Source organism: Danio rerio, chromosome 2 (assembly GCF_049306965.1).
Source record: "Danio rerio strain Tuebingen ecotype United States chromosome 2, GRCz12tu, whole genome shotgun sequence".
Lineage (NCBI taxonomy): Eukaryota > Metazoa > Chordata > Actinopteri > Cypriniformes > Danionidae > Danio > Danio rerio.
The window spans coordinates 16,897,170-16,903,425 of NC_133177.1; the positions used below are offsets into that span (position 1 = coordinate 16,897,170).

The window sequence follows — 6,256 nt, forward strand, 5'->3', positions numbered from 1 at the left end:
AGTCACTGATTCCCGCTGACTGTGGTGGCTCATACGGGCATGGAAGTCTTTTCCCAAGGCTCAAGCAGGTAAAGGAAGACAGGTTGATCTCCGAGGCCGGCCCAGACAAAATCCTGGTCTGGACTTCTGAAGGGGGGATGGCAACTACACTGACTTGGTCGGAAAAGTCTCTCAAACAGGGGCTTTTCAAGTACCCTCATTGGGCACCAGCGGCCCATAGTCACGTCTCTTTGCCGTATTCAAGCTTGGAGTTTGTTTTTGGTCACCAACGGCTCTTAGTTAAGCCTAAAATGTTATGTCTGTCTGTCTGTCAGCAAATGTGCTGGAGGTTTAAGGGTTAAAAATTAGTACCTGTTATGCTTGCCGACATTGTATTATTTGTGGCGTAGATTGCGGCTCCTACTGCTGACAGTTTGTGGGTATCGCTTCTCGGCCTTTTGGCTAAGATCAAGTGTAGTATCTGTTCTTATCAGTATTATATTTGATCTTGTCACGCGGCTGGGACTGCGATCGCCTCTGGGAGGTTCACCCTGGTGAGCGCTTTTGTAGTGCTTACCAAGACCTGCGAGAGGTACATCGGCTGCGTTTTTACAAAGTCTTTTAAGGTAAGGTCTCTTTTAAATATTTATTCTGCTGGTTTTAAATTTATTGGTGTTTTTAGAGAGCTGTAGGTGCCTCCACCATGTCGGCTGCTCGTGCCGGCATGCGGAGGCACCACAGCGTGCGTTTTAACTTCAAATGTGTTAATGGAAAGCTCCTGGAGATGTCCAGATTGGACTTCTCCAGGAAGCTTATCCAGAAAGCCTTAGATTTCAAACCGGAAGAATTGAACTGTATTGTGACTCTGCCCCTGAACAAAGGATTTGATTTGAGTTTTAAGGCTGCTTCTCTGCTCAATGCTTTTTGGCAAAGATTTGAATCGGTTAAAGCCCAGTTTTCCATGTTTACTGTGGAAAAGCTTTCGGACAACACTCTTAAAACAGTGATTGTCCGAATGTTCAATGAAACAGTAACTGGTGACGATATCTGCGTGTGGCTGGGTAGATATTGCACTGTTCGTGGCCAGCCAGTCAAGGTTTTAGATGAGGACGGCATCTGGAACTGCTCTTGGCGTGTTCCCATTAAACAGTGGGAAGACGCCGAGGGCTTCCAGGGCCTGAGACATCTGCCTTCTATGATTGTGCTTGGGGAGAACAGGGGCTACATCCATTATCAGGGGATGCCCAAACTGTGCAGGAAGTGTGGGAAATGTGGGCATCTCGCTGAAGCATGCCAAGAGCTAGTTTGTGGGAAGTGCAGAGAAATTGGGCACAGCTTTGAGCAGTGTACCAATGGCAGGCGGTGCAATCTGTGTGGAGACACTAACCATCTTTTCAGAGATTGTCCTAAGAGTTTTGCCAACAGAGTGAAAAGCAACAAAATGGCCGCCCCGCAAAACGTGGTAGCCGAGGAACAAAGGGAGGAGGCGGTCCCTGAAGTTTTGGCGGGAAACGAAAGTTTGCCGTCGGCTTCGGGGACCGGCCAAGAAGGAGGAGGCGGGGCGGCCAAGGGGGCGGAGTCACAATCGGTTGAGGTGAGGAGAGGGGAAGCTGTCGAATCAGAAGTGAGTTTAGAGAGGAAAGAGGAGGAAGACACAGCTTCCTCTCTCCTCACCGTCTCAGAGATAGTGGAGGCTTCAGAGGGGAGTGAAATCAATGTTTCACTCCCAAGTGCTCAGGTGCAAAAGAGACCCGCGGGATCTCCTCTGTTTGATACAGAGAAGAAATTGAGAGTCTCACACGATTCGGATGGTTCACCCGTAACTATTTCGAGTCGTGTGTGGCCTCTTGAGTCCCCAAATGAGGTGTCCTTTTTGCACGTTAAGCTAATATCATCATCGCCAAAAGAAACACAAGAGAATATCTCTGTGGATTTGGAGGCGATAGACACACACCCTAACAATCCAGGGATAATTCCTGGAAAGGAGGGGAGTGTGCAACAAGAAAAGACATGATTTTAATGTCGGTTTTAAGACTTTTCTGTAGGTTTTAAAATTGTCTTTTAAGCAGCTCATGTCTTTAAAATATAGTGCTCATGGATATCACCTTCTCCACTATAAATGTGAGAAGTGTGAAGTCCCTAGTAAGAGCACAGAGCATATTTTCCCTTTTAAAAACTTTTAAAACAGACGTCTTTTTATTACAAGAATGTGCTTTACCCTTTTTAAAAAATTATAAAAAGTGGGAGGATTTATGGACCCCCGGACCCTCCATATGGAGTGGCTCAAATTTTAATAAAAATGACGGGGTGGCCATTTTAATCAACAATCCAAACATCTTGGTGAAGGGAAGCACGGTGGTGAGAGAAGGGCGGGCTATTTTAGCTAATTTGACTGTTTTAGATAGGGATTTTAATGTTCTAAATTTTTATGGTTTTACGGACAAAAACAAAAGATTTGAGCTTTTAGAAGACATACAGCCCCACATGCTAGGTAGGGTGCCCTTCATTTTAGCAGGTGATTTTAACTGTGTTTTAACTCAAAAAGACAGAAGAAGGGCAGATGATTTTAAAGTAGATAAGACATCGGTTTTATTGCAGGGTTTAGTTAGAGATTTTAAATTAGTGGACTGTTTTAAAGCTATGCATCAGAGAGAGGAGGGCTTCACCTGGTTCAGTGGTGATGGTACCAGAGCCTCTCGAATCGATTACATGTTCACACGTGACTACCCGCCAACCGATGCGAAATTAACCCCCCTCTTTTTTTCCGATCACTTAATGCTGTCTTGCACGCTTTCACTGCCCCTGGGTGTGACGGTAGGTGGAGGGCTGTGGAAGCTGAACTGCTCTCTGTTAAAAGATGAGAAAGTGGTGAGGGAATACAGAGAGCAGTTCAGCCAATGGCAGACCCTCCAAGACTTTTATGATACACAAGCACAGTGGTGGGAGATGGTAAAAGGACGCACAAAACGTTTTTTTAAAAGGATAGGTAGGGAAAAAAAGAATAGGGAAAAGAGACGCATGATGGGGCTGCAAAAACGCCTACAGAGATATTTTAACCTTTTAAATATGGGCTTTGATTTTAACAATGAAATTAAAGACGTTAAAAAAGAGATGTTGGTTTTAGCAGAGGAAAATAGCAGGGGAGTGATTTTAAGAGCAAAAGAGAAAAAAATTGAAGAAAATGAAAAGTGTACAAGATATTTTTTTAAAAAAATAATCACAAAGGGAGGAGGGATATCAAAGATTAAAAACGATGAGGGGACTATTTTAAATACCACAGAGGGGGTTTTAAAAGAAGTCGAAAAGTTTTACGAAAATTTATATGGGAAAAAAATAGTACACGAGGACGCTTTAAACGAGGTTTTAAATTTTTTAGACAAAAAAGTACAAAAAGAAAAACATTCAGTTTTAACCCAAGATTTTAAGAAAGAAGATTTAGATAAAGCTCTTAAAAGTTTTAAAAAGGGGAAGTCTCCAGGAATGGACGGTCTTCCCCTGGAGTTTTATCAATGTTTCTGGGACATTTTAGCTGGGGTTTTACTGACTGTTTTTAATGAATTCGAAAATTTTAACAAACTACCTGCGGATTTTAGATTAGGAATAGTTTCTCTGCTTTTTAAAAAAGATGACAAGAAAATTTTAAAAAATTGGCGACCAATCACTCTTTTAAACACAGATTATAAACTTTTTACAAAGATTTTAGCGACACGGATGTCGACAGTTTTAGAGGATGTAATCCACCCGGATCAAGCCTGTGCTGTGCCCGGGAGGAAGATCACGGACAGCCTATTGCTGATCCGAGATGCCATCTGTTACGCGAGAGACAGAAACATTCGTCTAGCCGTGGTAAATTTAGATTTTGAAAAAGCATTTGACAGAGTCTCGCACCAGTACTTGTTACAAGTACTGGAAAAAATGGGGTTCCCGGGAAGATTTTTAGCATGGGTGGGACTGCTGTACAATGACCTTGTCAGCAAAATCATTGTAAATGGGCATTTAACAAAAGCAGTAAATATCTGCAGTGGCGTCCGTCAAGGGTGTCCGTTATCCCCACTCCTGTATGTGGTTTGTATTGAACCACTGGCACAGCTCTTGAGAAGGGATAAATGGATTACAGGTTTTAAAATTCCGGGGGGTTTAACAGCATCTTGTGTTTTATATATGGACGACGTTACCCTTTTAACGACAGACCTCACCTCGGCCCGAAGAGCTATGGATTTGACCGATTTCTACGGTCGGGCCTCGGGAGCCAGATTAAACCGAAAAAAGTCCGAGGCCCAGCTCTTCGGGCCGTGGGGTAACGTCGTCACAGAGGGACTAGAGCTGACTTTTAAGGAAAATGATTTTAAAATTTTAGGGGTAACATTTGACAAAGAGGGTGGGGGAGGGCAAAATTGGAACGACATTTTAACAAAGGTAAACCAAAAGTTGGGATTCTGGGGGTTACGAAAATTAACAATGGAGGGTAAAATTTTGATTTTTAAATCCGTAATTTTACCACTCATTTTACTTGTTTCTTCTGTTTTTAGTCCACCAAGACGTTTTATCAGGAAGTTGGAAAGGGCGGTGTTTTATTTCCTGTGGGGATCCAAGTGGGAGCGCCTAAGAAGAACAGAGTTAAAGAAAAAGCCCGAACATGGTGGAAAAGGCCTCCCGGATCCCCACCTGTTTTTAGGCAGCCGCTTCACCGCCCTGCATTTTAGTTACGCGTTGACCCCATCCAGAGAAAACAAGACGGCTGCCATGACTCGCTTCTGGATGGGGTCCTACCTGAGAACCCTGAAAGTTTTAGCAGTGGACCTTAAGTACCCAGTGTCTTTTAATTTACCTAGGGAGTATGATTTTATAAAGAAATTTTTAAAGAAGTATGTTTTAGAGACTAACGATGTCACCATTTTAACTAACCACAAGGCTCTCATTTCTCTTGTGCAGGATCGAGAGACGGTGAGTCGGGTCCCGGGCCTCACATTATGTGAGGCCCAACAAGTGTGGAGGAACGCGGCCCACCCAGCTCTCCAGAACGGACACAAGGACCTGTTGTGGATGGTGGCACATGAGATCCTCCCGGTCAGGGCGGTTATGCACTCCAGAGGCATGGCCAGAAACCCCGTCTGCCCACGGCCTGGGTGTGGATGCCCAGAGACCGTGCGGCACCTGCTCTGGGAGTGCGGCGCTGCGCGGGACCTGTGGGCCAGGACCGGCCCCCTGTATCATCAGTACCTGCCGGCGGGGAGGGCCCAGATGGACTACCACCTTATCATCCATGGGGTGGGCCAGGGCGTGAAAGACATGACAAAACAGGACTTTACATCGCTCTGGCTCACCCTGACCGCCATCAAGGATGCCATCTGGGTCACAAGAAACCTGCTGGTGGGGAAGCAGGTCACGGTACCCCTGCAAGGGACAAAGGGACTGATAACAACCACGCTACAGGGGTACCGGACCTTGACAAGAGGCCAAGGGGGCCGGGGTCGCACGGAGGAGGTCCCGGCCGCCACCGTACCTGGCCGCCCGTAGATGCACCCTCACCACTCTGGCTACGGGAACAGCGGGCCAGCAGGCCAGAGGAGGGGGATCTCCGCTATGCCCTTGAAACACAGGGGCTGTGACCGTCCTGGAGAGTTGGTGTGAATGGACTCTTTTGGTATGACTCACCCTCGATCCTGGACAAAGAAATGATTTTATTTCTTTGGATTGCGTCTACTCTTTTATATCGTTTTTACTGGACCGGTTTTATTGCCTTTATCAACGCAGCGCCTGGACTCTCTCTTTCTTTTTTTGACATAACACACGCACACACAAAAGACTTTTGCAAAACATACACTTTTATTTCTTCCAAAAAAACCCACGTTTTTAAAGGAAAATGTTATGCTTATTGTCTGTGTTTTATTGTCTTTTAAAGTGTGCTAAAATGTTTTAACATGTGTTTTCTGTTTTAGCCCCTTTAAGTCCAGTGTTTAGTTAAAATGGTGATTAGCCAACAAGTTTTAGGCCAGTTTTATTTGTCTATGTTTTTAGTTTTTAGCCTTTATTTTATTGAACAGCCTTGTTTTTACTCCATTGTATGTTGTTTGTTTTTTTAAAAACACGTCTTTTATTCAAACACCATTGATTTGTACGTTCACACAATAGCACTTTTTAAATTTATACTGTATTTTATTGCATTTATTTATTTATTCTGTAAGTTTTATATTCAAAAGAAAATATGTGAAACGACAAAAGATTAAGATGTGTTTTTAGGATGGAGATTTTATGTAAAAATTGTCAAACGCTGTCA

General features: G+C 44.1%; 1 pseudogene; it reads left to right on the plus strand.

The window, feature by feature from the left end:
• The first annotated feature begins 421 nt into the window (after positions 1–421).
• On the plus strand, positions 422–516 carry LOC141379437 (U2 spliceosomal RNA; annotated as a pseudogene).
• The last annotated feature ends 5,740 nt before the right edge of the window (positions 517–6,256 follow it).